Source organism: Lathyrus oleraceus, chromosome 1, assembly GCF_024323335.1.
Source record: "Lathyrus oleraceus cultivar Zhongwan6 chromosome 1, CAAS_Psat_ZW6_1.0, whole genome shotgun sequence".
In the NCBI taxonomy this organism is placed as follows: Eukaryota; Viridiplantae; Streptophyta; class Magnoliopsida; order Fabales; family Fabaceae; genus Lathyrus; species Lathyrus oleraceus.
This window is the reverse complement of record NC_066579.1, coordinates 397,362,456-397,380,206: the sequence shown is the minus strand read 5'-3', so window position 1 is coordinate 397,380,206 and position 17,751 is coordinate 397,362,456. Positions and strand designations below refer to the sequence as shown.

Sequence of the window (17,751 nt, the reverse complement as noted above, 5' to 3'; positions counted from 1 at the left end):
GTTAACTTGTTGAACTTTGAGCTGATGGACACTTTTTGTAGGCATTTGTTCAAGTTACGGGTGGTATACTCTACACCCAAGTGAGTTTGCATTGCAGGAGGTCCAAGTGATGGAAGCGGTAACTTCTTGGTCTCTAACTACCCTTCATGTGCATTGCAGAGTCGGTGAGTTTATGCAGAAATGCTGCATTTGACGTTGTGCAAAATTCTTAGAACATGGCATATTCTATTGAGCTGTCATATGCATGATAGATTTACATCTTCGGTTGGTCCTTTGCAGGTCACGCACACATGGACAGAATTAGCATGAAAGCTCCCACTTGCAATTGCTGAATTGTCTTGGAATGAATGAAGAGAAAGACTAAGATCCTGTGTCGAGCTGTTTGTTCTTGAGATCACAAGAAGAGTGGCTTTGAAAATTCATCGAATTGCCAACAAAACGCGTCGGAAAAACGTGAAAGCATCATTGTCAATACTTGATTGAATGAAACCTGAATGATTATAGTTCTGCTGCAAATTGTAACAAGAAGATTATGAATTTTCCGCCGCGATAACCATTTTAATTGTCTCTGTAAACCATTATTGTTATCCTCCTTGAACTTGAATTATTTCTCCACCAGTACTCTTCATTAATTTCTCTAGTTTGGAAATTTCAAAACAAACGCTTATATTATGCTTATGATATTTCCTTTATCAACTGCTGCTATATAAAAAAAAGCATACAACTCCGAAGGAACCTGAACATGTAATTTCCTCAATTAGTAGAAGAGGCTTATAGGCGTAAATGAACGAGTTGTGACACAAATTTGACATCAAATGTGGTAGAATGTTTCTTATTTTGGCACCTGAGGTGCTACCACAGTTTTCAAATAATTAGCCATTTCACCATTACCAACAGAAGGTAGTTTTTGGCCAGGAACATCGACCAAACATCGAATCTCGGTACTACTTATAGGATAAAACAAAATTGGCGAAGGATCACCCAAGATAACATGTCCATGATCTTCATATGGAAGGTTACAATTTTCCAATATCAATCCAACAAAATGAGAAGGAACTTCAACCTTAGGATTACAAAGAGAGCGTCTCAAGTTAGAAAAACAACCATCACATACTATGGTGAGAGGAGCCTTTGTTGTAAACTCTTGTCCACTCTTGTTTTTTATAGTTTACCCCTTTGATGGTTCCATTTTTCTTCGAGTAAAGACGTGACGGTTCTTTGTTCTAATTTTACATTTAGAAGAGATGAAGCCTTTTCTCACATTTGTTGTATGAAACGACCATTGTGAAAGCTTCTTCCAGATACATCCGAGTCAAAATTTTCTAAGGGATAAGACAACTTGGTGTTTTTCCCATCCTTATAAAGAGAATAGCCAAAGACTCTTTGTGCATCAATTTCATCCACACAGTCTTCAAGACCCAACTCAAGTAACTTTAGATATCCACTAGGTTGTAACAATTCACCTATAATCCTATCCGGTTCACTCAAATCTCTTTCAATCACATGCACTCGCCGTCCATCCTTTTCAAGTGTATAAGCAAGAGCAACATTGTCTAAACAATCACTGTAGGTGGATAGATTCGTGACCAAATGAAATGGTCATGAGGAGGAGAGAAAATGAATGATTGATGGAAAATTTTTCAGGACCAAAATCAGGGTATGACAGTTGCCCCTATTTAAACATCCTCCACCAGAGGAAAATAAAACATCACTTTTCATCGGATCGCAGTGGGGGATGGTTAAATACTATGGAGACCCAGATTTTGATCCTGAAAAATGAAAATGTTATGATATGATATGCATGGATGCATGACTCTTTTGGATTTACCCGTTAGGGACACGGTGAATCCTTAACAGGAGATGCTATCGGACAGACCAATCTGTGGGGAATGCTGATGGTCCACATGGAGACAAATAAAAGGTAAAAACCAACTCGCTGGGGATACCAATCCTGCTGGAGAGTCAGACACACACTGGGGAGTAATCGAAGTGAAAGTTGACAAACGACACTTAGAACACCGGATATTTTGACAGTAAGTTCACACATGACTTACTACAACTTGAATATTTTGAGAAAATTTCCACAACAAGTTCATACATGACTTGATAACATTGGAACAAAAGGTTCAACAATAGGTTCATACATGACTTGACAACACTGGAACAATCAAAGAAAAAGATTCTTCAAAACAGGTCCAGACATGACATGGTAATACTGGAATAAAGGCTTAAAAGCAACGGGTTCATACATGACCTGACAATGCTGGGGAATACGAAGAACGATTCTGACAGCAGGTTCAGACATGACCTAACAATCTTGGGGGATATAAAAAAGGTTCCATAAACAGATTCAAACATGACCTGACAATACCGGAAAACGTGCAAAGAAAGTTCCATCAACAGGCTCATGCATGACCTAACAACATTGGAAAATTCGAAGCGTTTCAACAAAAGGCTCAAACATGACCTAAGAAAATTAGAAAACCAAAGAATTTTTTTTAATCAACAAGTTCATATATGACCCCAACATTTGGATATTCAAAGAAAGTTTCACTCACAGGTTCAGACATGACCTGACGATTCTGGAGAAAGTCAAAGAATTTAATAACAGGTTCAGACGTGACCTGACAAACTAGACAACATAAAGAAAACTTCAACCATAGGTTCATACATGACCTGAAAAGACCGACAAACATACATATCAAGTTTCATCAATAGGTTCATACATGACCTGAAAAGACCGACAAACATACATATCAAGTTTCATCAATAGGTTCATACCTGACCTGACACTTTAGAATACTTCTGAGAATTCTGGAGATTTCTCACAAGAAATTCATCCAATCAAAGATTTTGGAGATTCTTAATAGGGAAATTATGCAAAACAAAGATAAGCAGGAGTCTTCTTATAAGTAGATCATCCGTGCAAAAGGCTATGATGATTCTTTACAAAGAAATCAAACAAAACCAACATCATTGGAGTTTTCTAACACGAAAAACCTCCAAGCTTCTGGGAATTCCTCAAGATGATAAGTCATACATGACTTTCACGGAACCATCAGGAAAGACAGGGTAATTAAACTCTCTGTACGTGCCAAACAACGGTTGGACTTTTAACCGTAAGTAATGGATTACAACCAACTTTTAACGGACAGGTGCCAACAACAATTGGACTTTGACTGTAAGCAATGGATTACAACCAGTTTTTAATAGATTAGTGCCAACAACAATTGGACTTTAACTGTGAGCAATGGATTACAACCAGCTTTTAACAGATTGGTGCCAACAACAGTTAGACCTAAAACGATGTTGGCGACAACCAAACTTCAGATATTAATTACAAATGTATTTACAAACAGACTGACAGTGATGCCAATGACAATTGGGTTTAAAACGAGTTATAGTAACAACTAAACTTGGAATAATGCCTAGTGACAACTAAATTTTAGGAGACACCAATGCGTCTAGAAATAATGCTAGGGAATGGCATATGGGTTATAGAAGTGCGTCAGAACAAACATGACATGTCTGAGAATTCATCGGAGAGTAAAAGAAATAAATTCTGGAAATGCATCAGAATACAGACACATCTGGTAATACATTGAGGAAATTCTGGAAATACATCAGAATACAGACACATTCGAGAATACATCAGATAGGTGGGGAAACATCTAGAAATACATCAGACAAGTTATAGAAATACATCAATAAACAAAGGAGTAATCCAGAAATTCATCGGATTATCCTAAAAGGAATTGAACCTCATGGACAAAATTGCTAACTAAGTTGGATTGGAAGATGACTGCGAAAACTGGATGATGGATTAAGGGCCCCAAAGACAAACTGAAATTAGAGGTCAAAGGATATATGATCAACAACAAGACCCGGGTCAATGCAAAATGAGCACGAAGTACATTTCGGCTATGCATGACTTGAATTTCTTTTTATGCGTGATATATGAATGATCATGATATAAAAATGATGACACTTGAGTGGACTGGGAGTTTGTAAAGGGTTGGAGGTCATGATTCCTCAACCCCGAGAACTCAACCAAATATTTTGTGATAGATGTTGTCAAAGGAGAATTCCATCAAGCTTGACAGTCATAACTTAGCCAATGGGATCCTTTTAGAGGATTAATGAATCGTGCTATCATAATTTTTGAGCACTCGTCTTAAACTCAATAGTTGTTGATATATGGAAAAATTTGTTTGAGAAATTTGAAAGCACAAAGAAAGAGGTTCTGCCCCTCTGTGGCTCATCTTGCCCCAGTCTGTTGGGTCTTTGAAAATGTTCACCTTGAAAGTGGGTTTGAAACAGCTTGACATGAGACGATCTCAAGATGGCTTGCCCCAAGTGTTCGAGACTTGCAGTGGTCTACCCCTGATTAACCAAATCTTGGAATGATAGACTTTTGATTCATCAAATTTGAAAGCACGAAGAAAGAGCTTCTGCCCCTCTGTGGCTCATCTTGCCCTAGTCTGTTGGATCTTTGAAAATGTTCACCTTGAAAGTGGGTTTGAAACAACTTGACATGAGACGATCTCAAGATGGCTTGCCCCAAGTGTTCGAGACTTGCAGTGGTCTACCCCTGATTAACCAAATCTAGGAACGATAGACTTTTGATTGACTGTCCTTGGCTTGTTGGACTCAATGAGCTTCTGAGGTGGCTTGTCCCTGTCTGAGTCTTGAAGAAAATTACTCTTGGCTAGATGACCATTAGGGTGATTGGCTTGGATTGACCGATACTCAAAGTGATTTTCCCCTGACAAGACTTCTTTCACTTTATCAAGTTCTTCAACTGTATATTATTGGAATTTATTTGATGCTAAGTGTTGACTCGCAAATACGATTGTTCATTCAAAAATGGTAATTTTAATTCAATGCTTATGCAAAAATTTGAAATCAAAGTTTATTGATATGAATGGGTGAAATACAGTGGACGAGTCATTGATAAGAACACAATGGTGATCAAGTCATTCACAGTATGAAAGTTTGTGCCATCAAATGATTAACAAAAATCGTTTGGAGTCAGGTTAACACAACCTTGTTGTAGTATGCTTTCAGAATAAACTCTGCCTCAATTAGGTCTTTTAAGGATTGTAACGTGGTCTGGTTCACGGTTTTTTTGAAACAAAAGGATATAAGGCTCAAAATTTATTTTTACCCACCCCTTCTTCTTGATGTTCTCCAGTTCCTATGTTCAGTTAATTCAATACACGCATTCGACTTCGAAGGTGCGAAAGTGAAAATGAGGGTTCAAGGTGAGATTTTCTTGAAATGGCAGTCACCTTATTTTGTTTTTGTTGAGGATTTAATGACCTCTTTTAATTGATTTTCTTTATCCCTACTTTTGCCTGGACCGCTTCTTTGAAGCTTTAGGTCCATCGGGATGCCCTGACTTTTGCCTAAGTCATTTTGTGGTGTTTGACTTAGCGGACTTTTTCTGTTTTTTTTACGTGTTGACTGCCAGGTTATTGGTGGATGAGGATCAACCAACACTAATTTTAGCTTTTCTCAACTTCTTCGACAGCTCAACATGTGCGCGAAGGATAACATGTGGTTGAACCTAATTTGAGGGTGTACATATGGACGAGTTTCTTTGAAAGATCGAATGCACGGTCAAACTATCTGAACACAACTACCCTGCCCCAGGTTAAGATTAAGGGTTTTAGATCCGAAATAAACACCAACTTCTAGGCTCAAAGTGGTTGTCTAGGGATTAACTCCTTACCACTTCAGTGTTTGGGGATTTGAAATAATGCCTTACATCATCGACAAGGTTTTACTCAAAAGCATACCACAACAATTTTCAGGTGTTTCGTTTTCATCATCCTCCTTCCAATCTTTGTTAACACAACGGTTTGATAAACAAAAGTGAATGAGAGGAGTATTTTTGTTTTTAACATGAATGAAAAACGAGTTAATACGAATGGAACAATTCAAAAGATGCATAAACATTTCATTAATCTTACCAATTCAAAGAAAACCACAATGCTTAAAAGAAATTAACAATCAACATGCAAAGAAACTACAAAAGAAGTGTTGAAACAACCAAATGATTGCCAACTTTAGGGAATGACTTCTTCAAACTTGATCCATTAACTTGTGGGGACACCCCTTGAGACCTTCGCACTTATCCGGCCGATGGGTTAACATTTACCACCAAGCTTCCCCCTTGAAAGGCTATGTAGCTGTTGTCCATCAACTGTTGTACTTTGGCTTTGAAAGCGCTACAGTCTTCAGTTGAGTGCCCTTCTGATTCGGCATGATATCCACATTTCACGTTTGGGTCATACCCGGGTGGGTAAGGTTGTGGAACCGGCTTAAGAGACTTGGGAACCACCAATGAGTTTTGAATCAGAGGTTGTAGAAGTTGGTTATGTGTTGTGACATTGGAAATCCAAGGCGATATCTCAATGCTCTTACCAGGAAATGATGATATCTCATTAGCCACATCCTTGACCTCTTCCTTGTGGTACAAAACCTTGAGGGGTTTCAGGGGTCCTTTCCCTTTCACATTACTTGGCCCAGAAATCAAGATATATGTACCTGAGCCATCCTCCTTCAATGATTCTTGAATTTTCCTTAGACATGGTTCTTTGTTCTAAACGCGTGTCAGGAATCACTTTGCTAGTCATGGACAAAGGATGGATGAGTTTTTTTGTATTTTGTTTGAAAAATGACATGCATTATGATGAGATGCAGATGCAATTGAATGCAAATGAATGCAATACAAGCCATGCATATTTGTTTTTTTTCTCAATACACGAGTTCAAAAGTCTGAGGTACTGATGAATCTGATTACTTTCCAAGAATAGGTTCTCACCTGGTATGATCTAGGGTTTCAAAAAAGTTCCTAGAGTCATGGATCCATTAGACTGTTTGCTGCCTATGGCAACTTACTTGCCGGGCATCAACTCCATCCAAAGAATCTACTCTAAGTGAGGTTCTCGCATCGATCCAACGAGAAATTCATCTCGCAGACCCACACTACGCAACCATCTTTCCTAGTTGGACATAGGATTAAGGTTCTATGAATGGTCCTTAGAGTCATGGATCCTAAAGAAAATATCGAAGCTTACGACAACTTACTTGCAGAGCGACAACATCCTCTCAAGAATCTACTCTAAGTAAGGTTCTCGCACCGACCCAACGAGAAATTCATCTCGCGGACCCGCACTACTCAACCTTGTCCTATCTTATGTTTTTACTCGAGACTCGGGTAAAAAGTCTTTCCCTCAAGGTTTGCAATCAGAGTATCCAAGTGCCAAAGCATATCGAACCAATACAACAGATTTATATCAATATGACAATAAAGATAGCAAAACAATAAAGAAAAAGCCACACAGGTAAACAAACAAAGGCACACAAACGACCTAACTAGGCTTGACTCACTTAGGGAGTTATGGTAGTCCCCAGCAAAGTCGCCATCTGTCACACCTCAAGGAAAAATGGGAATACGACCTAAGCGAAGCGCAATCGCACGCTCGCAATGATGGACTAAACAGAGTCACCACCGAACTTTATTTATTCCTAAAAAGGAAAGGGGAAATATCGATGAAACCCAAGACAAAACAACAATGATTATTGGTCGTCGCAACCAAATCAGGGTTCGGGAGTCAATTACGCAAGGGGAAGGTATTAGCACCCCTCACGTCCGTTGTACTCAACGGGAACCATTAGGTTAGTTGTGTGCGTTAGTGTTAGTTGAAATGTTAGGCTTTTCAAGTTATTAGGTGGGAAAGAAAGAATAGAAGAAAGGAGAATGTTTTTGGATTTTTGACAAAGGACTAAACCAAAGTTTTTTATCAGTGGGCCTGACAAGATTTACGAATCCTGCTCCTACGTATCTCAACAGAGAAATCAAGGCTTACGTAGTTCTGGGTAGAAAAATGTTTGTTTGTTGGTCGATTTTAGCGAAAGCTATATTGTATTAATCGATGAAAACATTATTTTACCCAAAACAGATGAGGAGCGAACGTATACCACACATCGAATGGATTTACAAATTAACATTTGGAAAAAAGTCACTTATCTCGACTCAACAATCACGGCCGAAACATTGTTTTGCATTACCTTAAGATAATATGTCTTTCGTTTATGAAAAAGGTTTTTTGATTAATCGCACGGCGGCGAAAAAGAGTTTGATTGGTTGGACGTATTTTTGAGTAATGGAGATAACTTGGATGAGCGAGATATCCATCTCGAATCCTAGTCTCAGGAATGCACAGTATACACCATGCTCCATTTCCATCTTTATTGAAAAAGTGTTTAATAAAGATTACGTGTTTTGAATTTGATTGAGAAAGGGGTTTGAAGAAACCACATTGACAATTTTAGACGATGGCGAGAGCTAAGATAGGCGAGACATCCGCCTCGAATCTTAATCTCAGGAATGCACGATATACACCATGTTCCATTTCCATCTTTATTGAAAGAGGTTAAGATCGGAATTAAGTATTTTGAAGTTTGAAAGACGAGTACTTGTGACTTGCAAGTTATTATAGCTTGGGTCTAATACTCAGGACTACGTCAGGACATTCCACCCAGGCAGTCTGTTTCTTTTCAATTTGTTAAGAAAACGGTTCGAATATTTACGAATATTTTGGAGGGAAGACGAATATTTATGGCTTGCAAGCTCTTACAGCTTGAGCCTACTATTCGGGATTATAACTGGATATTCCATCCAGGATAATCTTTTTCTTCAAATTTTGTTAAGAAGATGGTTTGAGATATTTACAGGTGTTTTGGAGAGAAGACGAATATTTATGGCTTGCAAGCTCTTACAGCTTGAGCCTACTATTCGGGATTATAACTGGATATTCCATCCAGGATAATCTTTTTCTTCAAATTTTATTAAGAAGATGGTTTGAGATATTTACAGGTATTTTGGAGAGAAGGCGAATATTTATGGCTTGCAAGCTCTTACAGGTTGAGCCTATTATTCGGGATTATAACTGGATATTCCATCCAGGATAATCTTTTTCTTCAAATTTTAATAAAGAAATACGTTTGAGTAGAAGGATTAATGTGAATGTTTGAGGTGTTGGTCAATTAGATTGATATGGCGCATGAGTTTATGGAGAATATATCCAAAAGTAAACCGGAGGAAATAAATAAATAAATAAACAAATTATTTACAACATATTAAAAAAATTAAATCGGAGAGAATAAAATCAACAAGCGTAAAAAAAGACTAGATAACAAGGTACAAAATGGTAAGATAAATAGTAAGAAATTATAAAAAATTTAAATAAAATACTAAGTATAAAAAATAAAACAAATGAAGATATGCTATTCCCAAGTATCGGACCCATCCCACTAAAGAAAGTGAAATTGCTTCCTCTCCACTCAGCCACTTGTGTTCATTTGTTACCTTAACAACAACTTGAATATATAAACAAGAATAGATTAAAAATAAAGAAACTAGAACGAGATGGTCTATTGGGCTGACCAAAGCCCACAAAAATGGAGAGAGGGATCCCAAAGATCAACCCTAGCCACCTGGCTATTGGGTGGGAATAGCAACACTTTAATCAACTTTAATACCAGCAGACAAAAGTTAATAAAAAATTGCAAGAAAAACCAAATGGTAGGTGGGTTTTAATTAGGTTTTAAATGCCTTTTTAAAATAAATAAAAGAAAAGGAAATGAAGGACAGCGTAACAAGTCCAAAAGATTCGTTCGTCTCCCTCAAAGAACGCCTTTCCCTCTCTCAATCTCTCCCTAAATGCAGACGCTTCGATACTCTTCAAAAAATTCCTTAAAATAAATGCAAGAATCTGAAGGGAAGTGGAACAAGTCACAACATCTTCCGTTCATCACTTTCAAAACCCTCTCTCTAAATACTTATCTCAATCCCTTCTAAATGCAAAAACCGTGGCTTCAAAATAAAATCAAACAAGAACACTCACCTTCGTCGCTTGTTCTTCAGAAATCTCCTTCTTGATTTCATAACGAAGATGATAGAAGATTGGATATTCTGCGGTGGTTCGGCGGCGATGGTGATGCTTGGATCTTCCTCTCTTCGCCTCAAAGTTTTTAGGTTTTTTTCTCTTCGCCGCTATCTCCTTTTTTTTTTCTTTCCTAGGGTTTTTCGTCCCCTCTCCTTTTATACTCACTATGTTAGGGTTTCAGATTCGGCTTATGGAGATCAAAAGGGTATCCCTTGGAAGTACTTTAAGGTGCTTCAGCTTTGTCTGCCTCATTTGACGCTTGACCTGGAAAAGGTAATATGAACCACGTACTTTCCTCTTGAATTTGCCTTAATTCCTCTTTTGGGTTGTTTGTGTAATTTTACCGCCTTGCTGAGTTAACGTGCTTTTTTTACTGCAGTGAAACGCGAGCAAAAGAATGGAAAGCAACAACAGGTCCACTGTGTATCTTCTTCCTCAAAACTATGGCCACCTCTCACAATTCGATGTTATTTTGCTGCAGGAAATACGTTACGTGATGTGAGCGTAAGGGTTGGCTTTCCAACTCCTGAGACTGATGCGATCTTGGGTTCTTGCTGAGATTTATTCAAAGACTTGGTATTAAGCTCATCATACACACTAAAACTGGCATCTGAGAACTCAATGAACATTTCCATGAGGTGGTTGATGTTGAGAAGGTTCCACATGCAAATTTTCAATTCCTATTCCTTCACCCTGCGACTGTCTATAAGGTAAACCGCCAAATCGTTGGTGAGATTGATACCCCTGTAACACATTAGAAAGCATTTGTTGTTGTTGTTGTATTAACAGTTGTTGCTCCTCCTGCTTCTGCTGTTTGTTCCGGGAAAGTGATGTCAGACAAAATTTGTGAAATTCTAAATGAATTGTTATCATTATTAACCAATTGGGTCCAGGATTCCTTTTGCAGCCATGAAGAACCTCTTCCGGTTATTTTTGGAGTCGTCTTGTGCTGAGTTTCAGCAGGTTCTTCTAGCACTGGTGAATTGGTAGGTTGAGATTCAGTATGCTCTTCTACCACATGTGCATTGGTAGGTTGAGACTCAGCAGGTTTTTCTGTATTTTTAACACACTCTCCAAATTAGTCGATCTGAATGTGATAAAGCAAGGCTTTTGTAAATGATTCCTGCATTCTGTTTCTTTGATTTATTTGATAGGTTTGGAAATGGAAGACTTGATACGTTTGACGGTTTGAACTGTGATGTTATTGCAGGTCGTGTGTTCTGAGTGCAGTAGGCTGGTATATTAGATTCCTCATCAAGAAGCGTTGCAGCAGTGAACTCCACCAGTGCCCTATCCCAATCTTTAACCCTTAATGGTTATGTATAACCAATAAGGACATGCTCAGAGACCTGTTTTGGATCGTACCATGCATTTCGAACTGCAGCGGTACCAAACTCATCAATTGCCATTCTTACCAGCATTATTGTAGGGGAAGAAAGCAGGATAGTTGATAACAGCTTCCTATTCAAAGAGTAGAGTATATCTATCATAGGCTTCATCATCTTTGTTATGGTCATTGCAACGTTCTTGATAATTTTGGACAACAACATGTAAAGTTCAACAATTGGATTTTTTTAATAGAACCATTGTCTTCTTTCATTTCATTATTTGATCTTGGTTGATTCTCTTTCTCTGTTGGTTTTCTTATTCTTTTTTTTTGATGGTTTGAGTTTGACTTTCTCAGGACTTCTTAAAGGAGCGGTTAAGGCAGACTTCATCTTCATTGTGGATGAACGACTCTGTACTTTTGCTTCATCGATAACTCACCCTGCTGAAGTGTGGAACAAGCATTGAGTGCTTTTCACCCTCATGTAAGCTCTTTGACAAGTATGACTCAGCAACTACAGGAAGAAGATCTTTCATCTGAATCTCAGCATCCGTAAATGTGGTTTGGCCATCAAGATGAACTGTAGCCTTTGAAGTAAGTGCGTAATCTTGAAGAAAATACAGCAAAGGCTTCTTGATGTTGAATTTGTCGTTAGGGTATAAAAGAGATGACGAGTCTGATGAGAATCATTGTTGAGGTTCATTAATGGCTGACAACTGCAACTTCATCAAGTCTAATAACAAGGATATATTTGCACCATCTGTACGCGGCTCAGCAGTTCCTGATTTTAGGAGGTTTGAAACTGTATCATGCTTAGTGCATTTCTCAACAATGCCAAAACCTAAAAGTACTGCATTTGAGCAGGATTCTTGTGCATCAATTGATACCGGCCATTGAGCAGAGGAATCAACATTGACGAGCTGACTTTCATCAAACCATTTATTTTGCTGTTAACTTGTTGAACTTTGAGCTTATGGACACTTTTTGTAGGCATTTGTTCAAGTTACGGGTGGTATACTCTACACCCAAGTGAGTTTGCATTGCAGGAGGTCCAAGTGATGGAAGCGGTAACTTCTTGGTCTCTAACTACCCTTCATGTGCATTGCAGAGTCGGTGAGTTTATGCAGAAACGCTGCATTTGACGTTGTGCAAAATTCTTAGAACATGGCATATTCTATTGAGCTGTCATATGCATGATAGATTTACATCTTCGGTTGGTCCTTTGCAGGTCACGCACACATGGACAGAATTAGCATGAAAGCTCCCACTTGCAACTGCTGAATTGTCTTGGAATGAATGAAGAGAAAGACTAAGATCCTGTGTCGAGCTGTTTGTTCTTGAGATCACAAGAAGAGTGGCTTTGAAAATTCATCGAATTGCCAACAAAACGCGTCGGAAAAACGTGAAAGCATCATTGTCAATACTTGATTGAATGAAACCTGAATGATTATAGTTCTGCTGCAAATTGTAACAAGAAGATTATGAATTTTCCGCCGCGATAACCATTTTAATTGTCTCTGTAAACCATTATTGTTATCCTCCTTGAACTTGAATTATTTCTCCACCAGTACTCTTCATTAATTTCTTTAGTTTGGAAATTTCAAAACAAACGCTTATATTATGCTTATGATATTTCCTTTATCAACTGCTGCTATATAAAAAAAAGCATACAACTCCGAAGGAACGTGAACATGTAATTTCCTCAATTAGTAGAAGAGGCTTATAGGCGTAAATGAACGAGTTGTGACACAAATTTGACATCAAATGTGGTAGAATGTTTCTTATTTTGGCACCTGAGGTGCTACCACAGTTTTCAAATAATTAGCCATTTCACCATTACCAACAGAAGGTAGTTTTTGGCCAGGAACATCGACCAAACATCGAATCTCGGTACTACTTATAGGATAAAACAAAATTGGCGAAGGATCACCCAAGATAACATGTCCATGATCTTCATATGGAAGGTTACAATTTTCCAATATCAATCCAACAAAATGAGAAGGAACTTCAACCTTAGGATTACAAAGAGAGCGTCTCAAGTTAGAAAAACAACCATCACATACTATGGTGAGAGGAGCCTTTGTTGTAAACTCTTGTCCACTCTTGTTTTTTATAGTTTACCCCTTTGATGGTTCCATTTTTCTTCGAGTAAAGACGTGACGGTTCTTTGTTCTAATTTTACATTTGGAAGAGATGAAGCCTTTTCTCACATTTGTTGTATGAAACGACCATTGTGAAAGCTTCTTCCAGATACATCCGAGTCAAAATTTTCTAAGGGATAAGACAACTTGGTGTTTTTCCCATCCTTATAAAGAGAATAGCCAAAGACTCTTTGTGCATCAATTTCATCCATACAGTCTTCAAGACCCAACTCAAGTAACTTTAGATATCCACTAGGTTGTAACAATTCACCTACAATCCTATCCGATTCACTCAAACCTCTTTCAATCACATGCACTCGCCGTCCATCCTTTTCAAGTGTATAAGCAAGAGCAGCATTGTCTAAACAATCAGTGTAAGTGGATAGATTCGTGACCAAATGAAATGGTCATGAGGAGGAGAGAAAATGAATGATTGATGGAAAAAATTTCAGGACCAAAATCAGGGTATGACACTTCCCTTCTTCTTCGTGCTTTCCCTGCTATACATGTTATCCTCTTTCTGAGCTGTGTTGCTTTTTTCAGCTATGCGTGCGTGCGAGATGATTGAAATGAGGATGGATATGAGATGAGGGTGAGTCGTTGTGTGAGTTCTTGTATTGTTAAAGATTGAGGGTTGGTTCTCTGGATTTGCTTAAGTATGGTGAAAGTTGCGGTGAGGGTTATGAAGGATGAAGTTGTCGTTGTGAATTGAGGATGGAGGGTGGTTTGGAGATTGGAGGTGAGGTTGAAGAATGTGTAGTGGAGTGTTATGGGAGGAATGAAGAGTCGTGGTGTTGAAGGTTGGGTGCAGATTAAGGTGGAGATTGAAGGATGTGATGAAGATGAAGGAGAAAACAGAAGGAAGGTGTTAAAGAAGGTTGAAGATTGATGGAGATTCTAGATGAAAGGAGATTGAAGAACCTCCATCAAAGGTGAGTGAAGATCCATTTATATAATTTTCTTTCTCAGTCCTGTTAGGGATTATTTGTGAAAATTCGGTTAGAAAGTTATTGAGGTTTGTTAGAAAGCTGTTGGAAATTCTGTTATGAGCTTCATTTGGAGCTTCTCCTTTTTCAGTTTTTATCCTCATGTTTTATTAGTTAAAACTTAAGTGCTTATTTGTGAAGTTGGATTGAATGTTGATTTACTTTTGTGTAGAAAGTTTTATTGAAGCAGTGGTTATTGAAGAAGGTTGGAGTTTGTTATTCGGTTGGTTGATACGGTTGAAGAGTGTTAGAGGGTGAAGAGGATTCCTATTCCGTTATGACAGGGTGGTTAGAAGACTTCGAGATTGGTTCAAGAGTGGTTCCCGATTGTTATGAGTTTGAAGGTTGGTTATATGATTTAGGGTTGAGTAGGTATGCTCCAATGTTTGAGATTCATGAGGTGGATGATGAGTTACTTCCCATGTTGACATTGGAAGATCTCAAGGATATGGGAATTAGCGCTGTTGGTTCAAGAAGGAAGATGTATACTGCAATTCAGAAACTTCGAAAAGGGTTTCCATGATCATGATTTATGGCATCTTGTGATAAGATCCACCTTCAACCTATGTAAGTATGAATGTATATATGTATGTATCATGTATGTGTCATGTATGTGTCATGTATAATATTAGTTATGTATATGTGTGTAATGTGAATAGGTTGTTGGAACATGTTGTTAGAATTTGATGCCGTTAACTTTACGCAATGCTGATAGTTAGTTTTGAACATGACTTATGCTATGATGAAGGTTAGAACAAAGCTTGTTATGGTACTGAATTTTGGTGATCCAATTATGCAGGTTAACATTTGGACTCAACTTTGGATGGGCTACCATGAAGATGTTATAGGATTCTAGATTGGGATCAAGCTAGTTAGAGGCTTGTCTTTGTTGTAATTTTGTAACTATTGTAATCTGAATTTGGACTAGGGATTTATGGTTAGGATGGCTTGGGTTGTAATCTTGTGAATTGAAGTTAAATGTAATGTGAATTGAGATTGAATGTAACTTTGTATGAAATATGTATCAAACTTTATTTAAATGGAACATGTGGAAATGAATTGAAATATGACGGTTAGGGGTTGATGGAAAAAGCTTTAATGAACCTGGTTTGTGTTTTTGATATTGGAATGATGTGATGAAATTTGGATTGTATTGAATTGGATTGTATGGGAAGTGATTAAATGCTATAGAAATTTTGAATGGAATTCAAACCATGTATTAAATGGTGCTAATTGTAATTAATATTGAAAGTTGTTGAAGGCAATGGGATTGGAAATTGAATCAAATGGAATTTGAATGGTGTAATTGAAGGTTATATTTGGAACTGAATGGAATCAAAAATGTAAAAAATTTGGAAATTGAAATTGAAATGGAATTGATGTATTATGGTTATGATGGTAATGTATGGCTTATGCAACAAAATAGATATGAGAATAGAAATGATTGAAAGGGTGTAAGGTTTGAAAAGAATTATAGTGAACATGGACATGGATAAAAGACGAGCATGGTCTATGGTTTAGAAAATGAATTTGGTCTCAAAATGAATCATGGTGAATCAATGATGTATTATGGAGGAAAGGAAATAGGGATTAGGGTTTTAGGATGAAAAAGGGTCGAGTCGACTTTGGTCAAAGTTGACCAAAAAGTCAACTATTGACCGAAGTCAACACTTGGTCAAAGTCACCAAATTTTGTAGTTCTTCTCTCAAGTAATGGGCATTTTATGACTTGTATGGATGTGATTGATATTTGGTTCATATGTCTTGAATTTATATTGAATTGGAATGAAATGTATGGGAAATTCACCTGAATGAACTATCCACATAATCAAACCTAAACCTCTTGAAATCAACACACTTGAATGGATGCCCCTTGATCCAGGCTTTGAGAGCATGAACAAGTAGGCCTCTGATGAATTATTGAACAAGCCAATGAAACCCCAATAAATGACAAGATGGATCTCAACCTTGTAAGCCCCATATTCAATGTCGCGTGTGCTAAACCCTTGAACCCATGATTGTTATGTTTTTTTCAAATGCAAGTGGAATGTATTACGGTATAATGGACATGTGGATGAGATGAATGCTTATCAGGATATGCAAATGCTTAGGGTTAGTGACCTAGATGAACTTTGTGAGAGGTAGGGTGAATTTTGGGGTATGACACATGTGATGTTAATAATTTTGAAAAATATGTTAATCAAAGATGATTAAGGAACATTTCCACAATGTAGAAAGAAATACCAACTTACTTGATCTTGTGAATTGATATTTTTGTGAATTCAATGGCATGTTAACCCATGGAGAAAATAGGTATTTTATTACTTTTATTGATAATTGATTTAGATTCACACTTGTATATCTTTTAAAGAACAAAGATGAAGATTTTAATGCATTAAAAATTTATAAACCAGAATTAGAAAATCAATTAAGTAGAAGTATTAAAGTCCTTATGAGAGTGATAAGAGCGATGAATACTTTTCTACTGAATTCAATGCATATTGTGAAGAATATGGTATTATACATGAATGTTCCGCACCTCATACACCACAAAAAATAATCTAGCCAAGGGAAGGAATTGGACATATCAAAAAAAGATAAATTCCATGTTAATGAATTCTTAATTGTCATTTAATTTATGGGATGAAGCTTTATTATCAGCTTGTCTTATAATGAATATAATTCTTATGAAGAAAATTCGTATTTCTCCATGAGGCATGGAAAGGCAGAGCGCCAAATATCAGTTATTTTAGAGTGTGTGGGGTGTGTCGCTTATTATAAGAACATGGTTCCTAAAAGGACTAATTTAGGTCCTCGAGGGATCAAATGTGCTTTTTTAGGTTATGCAGCTAACAATAAAGCATATATAATTTTGGATGTGGGGTCTAATGTAATTATTGAATCTCGAGACATAGAGTGTTTTGAGAACCTTATTATGAAGGATAAGAAATCATAGTTTTCCACAAATGAAGAACATTGTGAGGAAGACTCTCCACAAATTGTTGAAACACAGCCTGAAAGTTCTTCACAGATTGTTGAAACATAACTCGAGCCTAGGTGAAGCAAGAGAGCTCGAATGACTAAGGATTTAGGACCGAAAGAAATTGATTCTTGACTTATTTCCTTTTATCTTGTAGAAGGAAATAGTGATATTTTTGTTCAAAAAATTCCTATTATTATTCATGTGGAAGATGATCCTAAGACTTATAAGGAAGCAATAACTTCAAGGGACTCCTCATTTTGGAAGGATGCTATCCAAGACGAAATGGATTCAATAATTCCAAAACATGCTTGAGAGATTCTCGAACTACCTAAGGGATCAAGACCCATTAGATGCAA

The 17,751-nt window shown here is 37.4% G+C and overlaps 2 pseudogenes; both read right to left on the bottom strand.

The window, feature by feature from the left end:
• Positions 1 to 664: 664 nt before the first annotated feature.
• On the bottom strand, positions 665 to 11,368 carry LOC127110511 (squalene epoxidase 1-like; annotated as a pseudogene).
• Positions 11,369 to 12,513: 1,145 nt separating this feature from the next.
• On the bottom strand, positions 12,514 to 14,517 carry LOC127110500 (squalene monooxygenase SE1-like; annotated as a pseudogene).
• Positions 14,518 to 17,751: the final 3,234 nt, after the last annotated feature.